The following is a 17,085-nucleotide window of genomic DNA, read 5'->3' as shown; positions in this document are numbered from 1 at the left end:
TAGGCAGCCCGCTCGACAGCACAGCGGCATTTCCCTTCGAAAGATCGATTCTCGTTAAATAAACCATCTTGTATGTTTGCATCAGTCATCAGTATAGTGGAACCAACAACAGAACATAGTCGATGAACGAGCTAAAATCATAGAGTAGCCAGTGAGCAGAAACGATACAAATTGGCTGAAATATGTACCAACCGACAATTCCATAACCCGGAGTCTGATTCGAAGATCGGCGATCATGCACACACGCACACACACAAAAATACTTTTGACTGACACTGGTTTAATTTAGCCATATTTGTATTCTTTTATTCGAGAACAAACAGAAAAAAAAAAAAGAAGGTGCGTAAGATTAGAAACTCCGAATATGTCTGGAGAGCTAAGTTTGAAACTTAAGACCGGTGCTCACTTACGTCGCAAGCATAACTTAGCGTAAATATAAGAAGCTTGAGCGCTGGTGGGGACAGCCGCGACATAAACATCGGCATAAGCATTCTTCTTTTGCTTATGCTTGTCATATGCTTGTGCTTGCGTCGCAAGTTTAGATTTGGAACCATGCAATGGTTGCTATAAGATAATTAACTCCAATCTACTTGGCTACTTGATTGTTCTTCGCATTTTCGGGTAACTTCTGTCAAGGGCAAAGATCACGACCAACGTGGAATCAAGTGAATGACGTCAAAACTGACGTATGATCACGCTTTATTTTCCCTTGCTGTTGTTAGTAAACAAGGTTCCCAAAGCAACGTAAAGTAGGTAATATCGCTTAGGTATAGAGAATGTACACTGTACCCGACTTAGTTGTTTTCGCAAAGGATCAAGTTTATTGGAATGCCGTCTGTTCAGCCTTTCTCGTTCAATAATGAAAAGAGAATTTAGCGTATTGAAGAATTAATTTGTTGAGTGACTGTAGACTGAATTGCTGTTTAACATATAATGCTCTCATACCTTTGACGTAGTTAACAATGAATTTTATTGAAAATAGTGTATTTTCGGCTGAAATAGTTCTTTTTTTTTAGCACCCTTCGCTATTAATAGGAGTCCAGAAGAATCTATGACTATGCAATGTATAATTATTGAAAGCTCACCTCATTCCGAAAGGAATAATTACTGAAAACGCAAATTTCTGGCATTTGTGGTTTTACCTTATACAAGATGTTTATACCAGGGACGAAGACAAGAACTTTTCCGTAATGAATAAATAATAATAATAAAAAAATAAACTTTCTTGCGGGAGAAGACATGTTCGGTAAGTGTATGATGAAGGTAGTTAAAAGATAGAACTGACAATAATTTGAAAAATATATATATCAGTTTAAATACTTTAAATTTGTGTTGTAGAGTTAGTAAGTAATATATTTTTCACTTAACGTAAACCGATCGTGGTGACTATGTACACTGTATAAAGATTTCCAATTACTGGTCTAATATGTCCTCATAAGTTCAGTTGATTGAGGTGTTGTTCTATATGTGCTTCGATTCTCGGTAAAGAAGCTGTTCTAAGAGCGATTCCAATGAAGCTTTTAAAAAATGCCTTGGGCTTAAAAAATGCCGCATTGTGTGGTGCAAAACCTTCCCTTGGACGTAATATAGTAATTAATTTTTTTTCATTTTCAATTAAATCATAGCTCGAATCTGGTTAACTGATTTGTGACAGTTGCAGGTTCCACTCGCGTCGTCTAGAAATAGAAACAAAAAGCATGTCGTCTTTTATTTTGTCATGTATTAAAGTGTTAGACTGTTAGAGAGGACGAACTATGATTGATTCAAATAAGCCAAATTGTATCTAAAATAGCAATTTTCAAATAACCAAACAACCACGCAAGCTTAATTCTACAGAAAGCTTTCTGTTATACTAGACGTTTCTGCTGAGTACGATTTTTACCAATATTTGCATCCTATAGAGCCAGTCGTAGAAGATAAATGCAAGCTTATTTGCAGCATATTTTTAAAGCACTTTTATTCAACTGGAAGTCTGATCTTTACTGCATCATTGTCTAGGTTGAAGTCATCACGAGTCCTGTTCACGTGACGTAATTTCCATCTTATATTGTCAATCAGTTAATATACTGGTTTCACTTTTCAATGTTATTCTGTTTTTATCTTGTTTTCACTTCCTTCATTAAAGAACGCCTTTGATTGGTTGACGAGATATATGCAATTTGCGCCCCCTAATGAGCTACTCTCGTCATTGCTGATTTACAATGATAAACGCAAATTTGATTTGGGATTTTTCCCCCTTTCCCTTAATTTTTTTTCTTTCGTTTACCATGTTTTGCATTAAGCAGGGCGTTGAGAGTAAAAACAAAATCGCTCTTGGACAATGTGACCAGCATGTAATCATGAGATGACAATTTACCGCGCATATGACCTGATAAAAAGTGCATGTGATTGGAATATTTATTTGCTACCATGATAAATAAATGCCAAAAACGAAGTAGTGTCTTATTTTTCTAAGATATCAGTGACGTCCTCTTTTGTTATCAAAGCGAAAATCAGAGAACGGCTGACAAATCTAACAGTCGATCGGATTTAAGCAACAAAACAATGTTTGAAAGCAAAGCTCTCTCCTTTAGTGACGAAGCTAGTTTTAGAACGGGTCTTACATATTGCCGATATAAATAGTAAATTATAAAAGGTATATAACCTCGTATGACAACGACATGAACAGTTAACATAAAAACTCTAAGGTGAAAATGGCAGTTGTTTGTACGTGCACAGCTTTTACGGTAATTGTGGCGAGTTTACTGTGACGACTGATACCAACAATACATGAAGTATTCGTGAGGCGAAATGCTGTGTCTGTTCCGGGGGGGGGGAGGGGAGGGGGGAGGACTCCCATATTGAAAGGACGGGGGTGCTCATCGTAAATTTTGAAAAGAACCCCTTAGAGTCGAGGTACCAAGATCCTGTTTTGTGAGCGTGGCTTGAATTTTTTTTTACTCCTAAGAGGTGCCAATTCTAAACCAAAACATTATCTTCTGTCATATTTTTTCGGCTCAATACCCTCAAATGGTACAGCAAAAGCTTCCGCTGTGGACCTTTTGAGGCCAAACAACCGAAGAGGTACCAATTTAATTTTTTTAACCCCTACAAGGTACGACGAACACCCCCGTCTTTTTTAAATGGGAGACCCCACCGGATCTCTGTCATGGCACAAGAAAGGGTGACGGTTTCTCCACAACTTAGCAATCAGTTTATTTGCACACCGCTCTGTCTCTGAACTATTTCAGGACACAAATCGCATTTTCTACAGATTAATCATTATTTCAGAGCACGAGACATCAAGGAATGAAACGGATAAAATTCAGATAATTTCTATTGTCTATATTTTTTCATCTGTCACTTTATTTTTATTTATTTTAGCTTCTCTCATTTATTTATTCTTTTCTTTTAATTTTTATAAAAAATAATTTTCAATCAGCAACAACGATCCTGTGCACCGTGAATCGCACAGTCTTTACTGGGGGAATAACCTTACATGTAATCACCCATCTGTTCCACGAGCTCTTCACAAGATCGTGTGATATGGTTTTATTTCTGAGCTATGTTTGGCCCGCCTGCACGCAGGAAACAGTCTGAAACGTCCCAGTTTGTAATACTCAAAATGAATAATTTGTAAAAGGACAAGCATAAGCAGGTTTAAGGGTAAGTTGATGTGTTATTACAATTGAGCAATGCGTGGGAGGTGATACTCAACAGGTCAAACTACTCTAAACAATGTGAAGCTTTAAGTACAACTGATGTTCCGTGCAAGAGCTCGAGGGTTGATCATATTTGCGAGTCGCTATCGTGATAGAGAATTTTCAAGGCTTTTTCTAATAGAGACTTTTTCCAGGCCATAAAATAGCGAAAGAAATTGCCGGTTTTAATAGATGTAGCGTTATCTAACCACTCTATTCAAAGCCGAAAAGAATCGCGATTATCGAGCTCCCAAGCTATTCCTCTTTCCTGCAAGGAAACAACTTCAAAGACAGCTAGGGTATTCATATTAATTTACGATAAGCCACTACGGTATTCCTAAGTTTTGGTTTCGGTTAAGACAGAGAGCATGTGATTCGGAGGCACTATGGCTTACCTTGTGTGACGCTTCAATAACGTTTGCGTGACAGGCTCAAAGTCTGCGTGTGAGGCTTAGCGGGCAAACACACATTTCAAAGTTATCTGCGGTGTTATAAAACTTCCGCATTGATTATTCCTCCTTACAATGCTGCATCTGTGTTAGCATTTTTGCCTCCTTTAAGCACTCTGTGCTTATTATGAACCCACAGTGACTGGAAATGTGTGGCTAACTTTAAAAAACATTCTTCATCGTAAGACACCTTTTGACCGTGATCGAAGCAAACCCTGATCTATTATGTTAATTATGTTCGTTAAATACAGATGTTAAACTGATATATCGATAGCAGCTTAACAGGCTTGGATTGGTCATTGGCAATAGCTTTGAGCTGTTTGTTCCGGTGAACCTAGCTGCGTAGCAGCAGTAAAACGGGGGAGATGGGAGAGGGGGAGGGGGAGGGAGAGAGAGATGTAAGGAAGGGGGTTTGGGAAAGAGAAAGAACAAGTTTCTTCTATATTTCTTCCTCGCCTTTTTTTGCTTCCCCCACCCTTACTCTTTCCCCATTTACACGAAATTAATTTGAAAATTCCACGCTCCGGTCTGAAGGCGTTCTGCGTTCAGAAAACCACAGTAATGTGTCATCGAGCAAATTGCTCCAAAGCCGAAATTTATACTGTACTTTTGCACATCTATTTTTAATATCCTGCATTCAAGAATTTTGAATGTAGCCATCCATTCTGAGGTTATAAGAAACCTTTTTTTTAAATATATATTTTTTTATTTCTTTTTTTTTATAACGTAAAGAATGAAAGAATGTCTGCGTAGGGAGAGGGAAGCCGAGAGGGAAGGCGGAGAGGGGGAGAGGGGGGAGAGTATGGCAGTGAAGTCCCAAATAACGCCCGAAACGTGCACTAAAAATATCTTGTGTAATTAAGTTGTTCTGAAAAAAAAGTGCTGGATTAACTAGAAATAGTCAGGCTACTAAATTATACAGACGTCATTTTCCCGCTAAGAACCTTCAAAAATGAAGAAACGATTGTTCATTTGAGATAAATAGTTGTATCACTGTGCAAAGTTTAATCTCCATCGGATAAAAGACCCGAAAGGTTTAGCTAGGTTTTCCGACGGTGTAGCTTCAAGCCCTCTCCTGGCCCGATATAAATTTATTCCAGAAAGGAAAAAAAATATCCCACGATGCATTTGGCTACACATCAGGCTCCTGTAAACCACAATAAATTAAAGCTAACCAACAAGCACTCATTTTGTCGGGCAAACGAAGGGCTATCTACCAACACTAAACTATTCAAATGTGTCAGGCGTAGAAGAACGAATTCCCAAGGGAGTCCAACTTCCCTCCTTGTACAACGGCTGCGCGCAAGCCCGGAGGTGTGAGTGTGCTTATACCTTAAACGGTTATGTGGTGTTTTTTCGAATAAAATAACCCCCAACCTTCAGTTCAGACATTCTAGATCTTTTCCTTTTATCAGCTACCCCATCTGGGTTAGTTCGCGAGAGTAGCGCGGGCTCTCTTCCCAAAAAGCGGCAGGTAATCGAATCCACACGTACATCTAAGGACTTTCAATTCCAATAACATAAAATATAGATTAATTCACCATTAAGCATTTCACCAAACCGAATGAATAGAATAAACAATGCGAGGAAATCTCCACGTATAAAACTGTGTTAGGGACTCCCTCTCCTTCCCCTCATAAGGGAGCTCTTCACCTCAATAGCCTAGAAACGTTCAGATTCAAAAGTGAAACCGTGAAATTACGCGTTCCCCTAGGGGTGTGAGTGGGTTCGAAATCCGACGCTCCTCGCGCTCGAGTTCGGTTCACATTCTCGGCGATACGTAATATGGCTGAGATCTGAGACTCTGTCATCTAAGCGTTTTCTGTGTCACTCTATTCCATCGATGAACGTATTCGTTATTTTGAATATTGAGTTAATTCGCCTCCTCACTATTTTAGCTTGTAGCAGGTCTAAGCAGGGTGACCACCTCATGCCACGATTTAATACATAGTTCCAACCTTTATAAAGCTGCGCTAATGTTTTCCAGTATTTCGCGTTAGAGACGTGAAAACTGCTCTGCTCTATTCCAGAACATTATATTTTCCCTTCCAGCAGACGGTTTCAGCTGACACAAAATAGCCTTAGCAATCCAACTACATTTGAGCAATAATCATAACGATACTGGAAAGGCCCACTTGTACTAATTCTCTTGTCCATCTTTCCATTTCCTATATTCTCATGTCAATGATTTTCACATGTTTTCAGTAAAAATTGGCAGTATAGATCAAATTTATGCAAAACTGAAAGATTAAACTTGGACTACAATTACAGCTGGTGCAAGGGGATTTCCCAGCTTGTACGTAACTGCTCCTTTGTGAAAATTTTGCTTGCGTCGGAGTATTTCCTTTTTTTCTCTTTTCACTGACAATCAGGAACTATATGGAAAAGTTTCGAAGCATTTCTAACCAATACTAATGGTGTTTTAATCTGCCGTTAAAGACCGCAAGCCCACGAAACCAGAGAAGCGCCGACCATAGGCAAGTGAGACTAAAGTGAAGTTATCTAAACGAGAGGCACTCACCACTTGAGCAAGCCGCCAAGGAAGCAAAAGTAAGTACGACGATAGTCGTGAGCACGATATAGTATCCTAGAAAATTCGAGTAAATGTTCTCAGCAAATAGTCTGCAGCAGTATTTATCCAAAAATGAAGTAGCAAATAAAGAGAACCTGATCTGATACCGCGCCTCGTTCGTCGCTGCCGACGCGTCTTTCGTGAATAGACTGTAAACTGCTTGCATGTACATTTTGATGTTGTCATTGAGATATAGTTCCACAGTGGAACGATATGCGATTTATATATGCTTGCGGGCTTGGGGAAGTTTAAATGATGTTAATAATTCCGAGCTAGCTCTCCCATACTTATAAACAAGAGGTCCGTTTTGATTCACTTTTATCGAACGTTCCAAGCTACCTCGATCAGTACGAAGCGAATTACGAAGAAACTTTAGAGAAGCTGACGTTTCGAGCGCTAGCGAAGAGCTTATGTCAGCAAAGTCGACTCGCCGACTTTTTCATGAAGTTAAAAAAGTGTTTTTGCTGCTATATTCAGGGAATATCGTATCTCAGCGACCAGTTACTGAGTACGATATCTGACTATCACTTATCAAACATCACATATCACATCCCATATCACATCTCGGTAGTCATGTCTAATCCTCCATAAGAAAAAAAAAAAAGATGGCGACTGGTTATTTGCCCATAATTCTTAGCTTACCCATAATTCTTAGCGCACGAAAAAATTAACAACGGTCATAAAAACGTACAGAAAAGTTATAAAACGTTCAATCCTAGCATATACAATGTCGTTAGCGCAGACAAATATTGCAAAAATATGGCTCTCCTTCAGTTGTACTTTATGGGCTGTGCAAGGTTCGCGTGCCAGGGCATTACGGCAAAATGTACAGCCGCCATCTTTTTTCCTACGGAGGATTGGAATCACGAGATGCTTTTCGTTGTTTGACAGACATGGCTTTCCACAACTGAGCTTTGGTTTCTTACCATTTGGCGTAAGTTTTCTTTTTTCTTTATGTTCCTTCCGCTGTCTGCTAAACACTTCACTGGGCTGTTGACTCTATAGGATTGAGGAAATTGTCTGGCAACCGCACGCATTCTTTTGAAAACATGCATGAACAATGAATCGAAAGTTTTGACTCATTGACTTCCGCTCATATACCGATTGTTCTTTGTTTACGTTTTGTATCTCAATCCCGAACAACCATCGCCACGAGATATTTCGTCGTTGACTTTCATTGGTAAAACTTCTGACATTATTTTGTCGAAAGTGCCGACAATTATTTCAGTACGTGAGTTGCTGAGTAAGCATTTTATGAAGTGTGCTTTGCCGCGTACTTTATGCACATCCTTTACGTCCGCATTTCTTGGATTTATTTGAAACATTTTGATCATATTTGATCATTTTGATCTTCATAGAAAAGCAAGAAAACAAAGTCAAATTGTCAAAGGCTCAAACATGTTACCATAACTAATTCTACCGTGTTAGTCCGGCCTGGTCATGTATCACTTTTATTGCTGCCCAAGCACGTTCAAACTCAGTAGATAAATCCCACACAAAAGGGGAAATAAGAAAACAAACCAAACCAAATTTAAAAAACGAACAATGAGCACCGAACCAATGAAACTGCCGGAATGAACATATTTCTGTGAATGGTCCGTTTTCCAATGATATATTGTAAATGCTTCAGAGCACAAAACACAATGTTATAAACTCAAGCAGGGGGTTTCCCGAGGAACAGCAAACTGTCACGCCTAATTTTTCAATAGCAGTTCTGCTAGCCAAGCACAATTACGTACTCTTTAAAAAATGACCGTCTACACTTTCCTGTTACCGCTTCCTTGCAACTATACGTCAATGAACATTTCTGTTCGAAAAGAAGTAAAGTAGCCTATGAAGAACTATTTTCACTCCATCTGCATGATACGGTAACATTTGTTCTGGTTGCGGAGGCCTCGTGATCCAAACATCACTCCCCAGTTACCGTTCCAACGCAACTTGACAACTTGCAAAGTGTGATGACTTGACACACACAGAGGCATTGCCAAAAATCCTACTCCTCTAAACCTGCACGGCAAGGTGAGTCCTGTAATACAAAATTACACTGAAATGAACTTAGGTTTATCTACGTGTTTTGCTGTTTTGCAAATGACAAAATTGTTTCTTGACAAATTGATGTCAGTTCTCTCCCACTGAGCCATGGCATTTTACGGTAAGGTACGGTCTGGAGGGCCTAATTAAGAATTGGTTCATGTTTAGCGTGCGTTTATATGTCAAATAGATTCCATGTTGCTGTGCGTCTGTTCGGTAATAGATCACAGACGATGCAATAGATCATAAGTGAGTACCGATCAAACTGCGAGAATAATTCGACGTCTATATAACATGGCCGCTCTATAGAAATGACATAGGACCAACGCTTGATTAAGGTTATAATAACATTTTCAAAATAGTTCTGGTTGTCGATCCACAACCTAAATACAGTGATCCAAATTCTTTTCAGGAAGGACATTGATAGATGTATTCTGTGTATTGTTGTTATAGTTTGGCAGCAATGCGGATAAAACTAAAATTGACTATTTGTCTTTAATAAGTTATGATAGTGGGACAGGTCTAGAGTGGAGTACAATTCAGGGAGTAATCGTGCTTAGAAGAGCGTGCAAAGCGAGACCGATTTGAAATTATGAGCAGTTTTGACGTTCATTAGGTGTTCTTTTGCCCGCGTAAAAAAGATCTACATGTTTCACCAACACAACTTCACGAACAGTGGCGGTCCTTGCGCTAACTGTTCGTGGAGTTATGTCGGTGAAACAGGCTCTAGGATTACACATCATGCGGGGTCCCATGACCATGTCATTGATTTTAATAACGCCTCCACCAGTGACAAGTGGGGAAGGGGGGAGGAGGTAGGGGAGTCAGAATCTCCCGCTTGCCGTACCTTTATCACCCGACTCCCGTCCTCGTCCGTCTTGCTTCCGTCCCCTGTAAATAAGGAGACTCATCCAAACACATCCTTGTCATTTAGCTGTGCAATCCTTAGGCGTTTCTTTTCCTTTTTTCCTTTGTTTTCAGCCTTGCTCCCCTTGCCCACATCTTTTGACAGCTTAAGCGACAACATTTCATGACCTATGACGTAACCACCGTGAAGGGTTTTCAGTTTTACCGGGAGTAGGCCTCAGTTTTTCAGCCCAAGGGCGAATTTTCATTTTCCCGTCAGTCCAGACGTCTCAAAATAAGCTAAATGTAAGTCAAAAACTATTTTGGGTTCTTGTTTTTAAAATAACACTTAATAAATCATTCCCGCCTTCTTAGAACTCCCGCTTCCCGCCCTTTCCTTTCCCTCCTCCCGCCCCCTATTTTCCCGGGCTCCCGTCTCCCTGCCCTCCCCTGCCCCCCGCCCCCCCCCCCCCCCCACCCCACACTGACAAAGGAAACTATCAAATCAGAAAGTTACCGGAATCCTGACATACCACGTCAACTCTTAATGCGGATAATACTTGTCCACTCCCAGGACAGTACAGCATTCTTTTCAACAAAAGTTCTTAAGTTTATTCCATAATTTTATTCTATTGTCTTATACGCTATTTCATTCTATTGCATTTTCATCACGCTATATCTTTTTGAATCTTTAGCGCCTTTATACCATTTCGCTCGTCGAAGACTATAGTTGAGGCAGTCGAAAGCTTCGATCACGATGTTTTGTATATACTTTAGCCAGAGCACGTTTTTATATTTTACCTTGAACAGTATCGTTGCAAAAAATCAATTCGAGCCACCTTAAAGGTGGATTGTGATTGGTTCTACGAGCGGCTCTTTGTCACGTAGTTGGCGCGGGATCATGATCATGATCGATCCATGCCACTGATGACGTGGGAAGAACTTAGCTTTAAGAGTGCCTGCCTGTAAAAATCAGACAAATTCTTAATTTCAAGCTTCTGGTGGTTGAATCGCAGAAGGATGGTCTACAGAATCCTTTAAAAATTTCTTTGGGCAAATGATTGTGAGGGACGCGAGAGCTTTCCAAAGTACGTCAAAAATGCAAATATTTGACCATCCGTCGTGAAATTTCAACTTATGGGTTAGACGTATATCTTAGCATGCGCCACATGACTTGACGTATGTTAAGTTGAAATAGACACAGAGCTGATAATTTCGAAATGTTCTAACCTTATTTGCTGTAAAAGGCAGGTCCAAAGCCGATTTGACGTGTTTCTCTCACCATTCGTCGCACATAAAGCAGAAGTTTGCTTTTGTTTACATAACGTCCGATGTACATCGCCAACTGTCAACTTATTTAACGGTCGAATACCATGAATCTGTGACCTTCTTTCGACACATATGATCACCACTGCATCTAAGTCAAAAACGGCTAAGTCATTTGTAGATAGTTGCTTGCTTTGCACTACACCAAAACATTACGTTTGATCATCATGGCTTGATGGCTTGAATCATTGCTTGCAGCGGTTCCTTGTTCGTCACGCAATGCTGTCATCCCATTTTAGGGGGTAGGGGTAGGACAATTTCTATCCTAATACGTAAGGCTAGGTAAGGCTTGGAATCACTGGGAGCACACAATCGTGTTGAGTAGGAAGAGATTGAATTAAGAAATGAAAAGAATGAATAGTTTACCATTGCCCCTGTTGTTATCTTTTACTCGACCACCGCTACCTACATGCCCTACGTAATACTGTAACGCTCAACTCATACCTAGGTCTTTTCGCGCTATGCAATTATTTTTGGTTTACATGGCTGAGGTCTCGTGATCAAAACATCACTCCCCAGTTACCGTTCCAACACAAGTTGACAATTTGCAAAGTGTTATGACTTGACGCAGAACAGAGGCCTTGCCAAAAAATCTACCCCTCTAAGCCTGCACGGCAAGGTGAGTCCTGTAATACAAAATTATACTGAAATGAACTCAGATTTATCTACGTGTTTTGCTGTTTTTCAAATGACAAAATTGTTTCTTGACAAATTGACGCCAGTTCTCTTTCGCTGAGCCATGGCATTTGACGATAATGACTTGAGGTATTGCTAGGCCTGCGCCGATTGTGCTCGTAAAATGCTGAAGAGTTGCTCCATGGAATGCCAAAAAGCTGCTAAACAATTGCCAAAAATCCAAAAACTTGCTACCTCAGTAACCTTCAAAAGCTGCTACCTAAATGTCTTGATAATTTTATATTTACGTTAATTAAAAGCTGTATTTTTCGTTCTTCACAATAATAACTAACAATGATCAAGAAAAATAGGTTGAGACCAGGAGCCATAATCGGGGAAGGAGACCGTAAGCGCGCGCCATTTCTAGTATTGGGGTTGTCCCCATGATATGGGACAATAATTCTATTTTTAGAACAAATCGCGCCATCGCCTAAGGCACACGCGCGTACATGCTGCGAGGATTTTTGCGGATGTCGCGCGGGGGAAATGACGTCCGAAATTCCCGAAATTTTTCATGTTTTTGGCCCACAACTCAATGCGTTTACGTCTGTTGGAATTTTTCTTAAGTATTTTCGTCGTAAGCTGCTCCAGTTTGAGTGAAGTAAGACAGTGTCGAATTTAGGTATGTTCGGCTTCAAGCTTATATATATCGCTGACCAAGTTGTGTTCCGACGGATGCTTTTTTACATGAGCTGTACATTACTCCACTTTAAATTTCACATATGTTGAAGATTAACAGCTTTTCCATTACACAGCAAAAAACCAGCTGGATATATTTAGATATAGCAGAGCTTTAGGACTTCATAGTTTCCTAGCTCCTCTTGCCACACGCTTGCGAGCAATTTGCCAGTCTATCGCGACTGAAAAGTAAAACAAAATAATTGCTAGTTTGGTCAGTTTGAGTTTCGCCTGAATTGTAAGCAACGCTTCCTGTTTCATCAAGGCCCAATAACTTTATGTCCGTAGATACTGCTCAGTTTTATTCGTGTAAAAATCCAGTAAATTCTCTGTTGTCGATGAATGAGAGCGCCCGCCGATGCTTGTTTTGTACAGTCAGTAAACATGACAAATTGTCCTTGCGCCGCACTTTCGTGTGAAAACGTACGTCGAACTCAAACAATAACTCTATAGTTTTTAAATATGTTTAAGATTGATAAATGTTTGAGAACATATTAAAAGCTAAGCTGAAATGTGAATAAAGCAGAAATAATCAGCAAAGTTACGTTGACGCCTTCTTTAATCAACTTCGATAAACGATTTCGATTTTGTTGATCGAGTTATCAAAACTCCTTGTTTATTTTCATTTCCGCAGTGTAAAACTTCACTATGCTTATGTTGAAGAAACACACATGATGTTAGTAGCATTTTTAGCGTTCGTGAATTTTGTTGCAGCATCTCAGCACAAAAGATAACGAAAGAAATCTTTGTCAAGATTTGTTGATAATTGAAAACACCGACTCGGACTTGAAAGTGCACGAGCTGCACTATGCAAATGAGCTAATTGTACGCGTCAGACTTTCCTTTCAAAAACTTTTGCAAACTCACCAAACAAGCAGAAACAATAAGAAACCATCAAAACAGGTTTTGGTTATGATTAACCGTTGTCTGAGAAACGCACAAATTAACTCGATACCAGAGTAGAGAGTTTCCTTGCTATATTCTTAAGTCAGAACAAACGCAAAAACATACGCGTAAGCTTACAACTAGCGCGACCAGATCTTATTATTCATTTCCAGCGCGAGATTGAAGTCTTGTTTTCGACCCTGAAAAATCCACCTTTTCCGTTAGCTCAGAGCATAAAACTACATATAAGCGCCCTGGTTCGTATTCCCTGCCTTATTCCCTGCTATCGCTGTGAAAAATACGCAAGATAATCTCTCAAGGTCTCTCAACTCTCACCATTTGATCACGCAACGTGACAACATCCACGCGAGAGCCCCCGACATGTGCGTGGATCCGCGCGGATATATGACGTCAGGATGGCGCAATTTGTTCTAAAAATAGAAAAATTGTCCCATATCATAGGTTCGCGCGGATCCCAAGACTTACGGTCTCCGTCCCCGATTATGGCTCCTGGTTGAGACTTAGCTTTAAAGAGTTGCTTGCAAATATAAGGATGCTCTTAATACGTCTAACTAAACAAAACACGTGGTTCATTTGACGTCTTGCCGAACGTTGTCAAGTGACAGGCTATGTATTCAAACTTCAAGAAGGTGATAAAATATTCAGAAATTCGCACAGATTGAAGTTTTCCAGTTATGAAACCGCTGGATTTTTCGTGCTTGATATGTGTACTAAAACTATATTTTGCTCAAAAGGTTACCCAGAAAGGCAAAACTTTGTCGAGGTGTGCTAGAACCGCAGGGAGCCAAAAGTTGCCGAGCACAATCGGGACAGGCCTTACTCGAGAGCTTATTAAGAATAGGTTCATGTTTAGCGTGCGTATATTTGTCAAATAGATTCCATGCTGCTAGTGCGTCTGTTCAGTTATAGATCACAGATGATGTCAATAGATCATAAGTAAAACAAACAGTAGCTGAGACTGCAAGGCTGATACTACGTGAAAAACGTTTCGAGAATGACCAACATGACTAGAACCGATAATGTAGGATTGCAACAGTGGACAGCTGTTTCGCCCTTCTTGGGGCTCGTCAGCACTGTGTAGCGAACATATGTAACGTCAGCCCAACAGCCAACGCACATAAATTGCAAAGTGACCTGTTCACTATATCAAGTTCCGTACTTTGAACTCACTTGCGCCCCGAAACACAAGTAAGCACCATTCAAAATGCGAGAATAATTCAACGCCTATATATAACATGATCGTTCTATAGGAATTAAATAGGACCAACGCGTGATTAAGGTTATAAGAACATTTTCAAAATAGTTTGGGTTGTCAATCCATAACCTAAATACAGTGATCCAAATCCTTTTCACAAAGGGCATAGATAGATGCATTCTGTGCATTGTTGTTATAGTTTAGCAATGCTGGTAAAATTAAAATTGACTATTTTTCTTTAATAAGTTTTAATAGTTTGACAGGCCTAGAGTGGAGTACAATTCAGGGAGTAATCGAGCTTGGACTGGCTATAGCGTGCAGAGCGAGACCGATTTGAAATTATGAGCACGATTACACTCTGAATTGTATGACACAGGGTCCAGTTACTAATAAATCCTATAAATAACTTTGAGAACTTCTTACAAGCGAAAAGTCAGAAGTATTTTTCATATGTTTCACAAACAGTAGGCAAGCATTACGAAGGAAGGTGTCTCGATCAGATTTTTGAATACGATTCTGTTCAACTTTGGACTGCCAGAGCAACGCCATAATCAATCCAACAGAGAATCGAACATTACCGATATACTAGAGAAAGATGAAAGTTGCAAATGAGGTACGTCTTACCGAGGTCTGAGTAACCATAGCAACGTGACGACGTCATACTCATTTTACATGAGACCCAAAAACGTGCGACCTTGGGATCTTCGACCTCACCAGACAATAGGGTATAACGTCTTACGTTGCTATGGTAAGTCAGATCTCGGTAAAGCATGCCTTATCTAAAACTTTCATCTTTTTCATTACACCTGACCAATATTTTCTGTTGGATTGATGATGGTGTTGCTTTAGTCGCTCAAAGTTAAACAGTATCGTTACTCTAAAATCCCATCGAGCTACCCTAAAGCGTACGCAATTGACGTGCGAATAGGGTAGGAATTCAATAAAACTTTGATTGGTTCTAAGGGCAGCTATTTGTCACGTATTTGGAGTTGGGAGGAATACGTGACGAGTCAAAGTCTGAGCTGCGTAGGAGGCACTTCTGATTCGTCAATAAATTTAATTGGCTTGTGGCGTCATCACTCAGGTAATCAAAATATGCACGTACCATGCATACTGAAAAGGAAAGATGTGCGGTAAAACACGAACTCAATCGAAAAACGTACCTTTATACACCGGTTTTCGCCTGGCAAGTTCTTTCGATAAAATAGTATTCAGCATACTTACATGTACTCGATTAGCACTAGCACAAGCCAGCAAGCGTTTGATTTGAATGTCACCGTAGAGGACGGCCATTTTGCTTACCGATTCCGGAGAATCATTGTAAGGCCGAGCACCGAGAAATTTATCCGTAGAACTACCTCTGTAGGGTCGCTTGATCCACCTCAGTTTACTGCTTCTATCCCGTGGCCTTGTTTGGTGGAGAGTTTTCGAAGTTTTGTAGATGACGCAGTAGGGTTGTCTCTTTCAGTTTCAACCATGCGCTTTATTAGCCTTTCTTCGTTCTTGGTTATATTACAAGCCTATGTTTGGTCGCCTGGACAAAGATTTGGTAGATCATAAGACATACTAGTATCCTCCCAGGAAAGACAAGCCTTGTCACGCTGCCTTCCTGTTTACTAATTATGGCGATTGGCGCAGGCGGTTCTGACGGTTTTTCATGTGTGTCGTCACGTAATGTAAGACATTAATCACGACTTACAATAGTTTTACGCCTTGGAAGAGAAAAATACAACAAAATGGAATGCAACTTTTTGTTTTACAAGAATTTTGCAGATTGGGGATGAATAGGAAATAGGACGCATCATGATCGACGAACACTAAAAAGTAAAAGCCTGCAACATTTTCAGCTCATGTGACGTGATGCTAAAACTCTCTCATCGGGGAATCCCCTAATATGGTGTTCACTAAAACAAGTCGTTATCCGTCACGGACAAATAAATCCAACGAACTCTCTTAAAGGTGACGCGCACGTTTTGAAAACAACAACTGAATTTTTCTAGAGTGGAATTCTTGGACATTTCTTCGAAAAGTAAAGGTAAGCCTGACTTGACGAAGTGTTCTCCGGCGCTTTCCAGGTTTATTTGATTTGTTTCAATTATCACATTGTTAACTTAATGGTTCGTGCTCACTATTAAGCTAAACTTTATAAATTGAAGCAAGAATTGTGTCTGTTAACGTTTTAATACATTCACATACGAGATTTTGATATAAGCGGGCGGCACATGCCTGACTACAAATGAGAAAATCTTCCACCAGCTTATCCGAAGTCTTCTCCTAAATTATTTGGAAATTTCAGAACGTTTTCGAACAAGATTGGAAAATAAACGCCAACGTCTCAAAGCTCGGACCTGTAAGGTTTGACTGCAGATCTATTGAAGATTATTTTCGCGTACTTTCTGGACTAAGACGTGCTAGCAGGAAAACCAACGATCGATCATACAAATTCGGATCGTTCACGCATATCATTGTCCACTTCCAATTTCCAGTATCTTCTGCATAACATATATCTAGTTATAGAACTATTCTCTGGGGACGACAAAAGCCTCGGTTGATTCGGTTCGTAACTAAGAAAGACCGTTACGAACTTTGAACTTTCTAGTGAAAAACAAATCGACATAAAATCTATTCCGTTGAATCATATTGGCGTGACAATGTATGATCACGCATAATAATTGATGTTTAAAAGTGCAGCGATGTTTCTGAAAACATTCAACACTGAACAGCCAC

The 17,085-nt window shown here is 39.9% G+C and overlaps 2 long non-coding RNA genes across 3 annotated transcripts in view; one reads left to right on the top strand and one right to left on the bottom strand.

Annotated features, from left to right (window-relative positions):
* Positions 1 to 8,202, top strand: part of LOC149105095 (uncharacterized) — a 60,482-nt gene extending 52,280 nt beyond the window's left edge. Inside the window, exon 3 of the long non-coding RNA XR_016201583.1 lies at positions 6,569 to 8,202. This is a non-coding gene — a long non-coding RNA (uncharacterized LOC149105095). The remainder of the gene's footprint in view (positions 1 to 6,568) is intronic.
* On the bottom strand, positions 7,641 to 15,912 carry LOC110061923 (uncharacterized). 2 transcript variants are annotated; one of them, XR_016201580.1, is made up of 3 exons: positions 15,661 to 15,912; positions 9,580 to 9,767; positions 7,641 to 8,727 (listed from the first exon to the last, which is right to left on the bottom strand). It is a non-coding gene; the product is annotated as an uncharacterized LOC110061923 (long non-coding RNA). The 2 variants fall into 2 exon arrangements; XR_016201581.1 differs by lacking the exon at positions 15,661 to 15,912 and adding an exon at positions 10,809 to 11,381.
* Positions 15,913 to 17,085: the final 1,173 nt, after the last annotated feature.

The sequence above is a fragment of the Orbicella faveolata genome, unplaced genomic scaffold (genome assembly GCF_042242905.1).
Source record: "Orbicella faveolata isolate gen_17 unplaced genomic scaffold, um_ofav_v1 contig_34, whole genome shotgun sequence".
Classification (NCBI taxonomy): Eukaryota; Metazoa; Cnidaria; class Anthozoa; order Scleractinia; family Merulinidae; genus Orbicella; species Orbicella faveolata.
The sequence above is the reverse complement of the archived record's forward strand: the minus strand, read 5'-3'. Positions and strand labels throughout refer to the sequence as shown.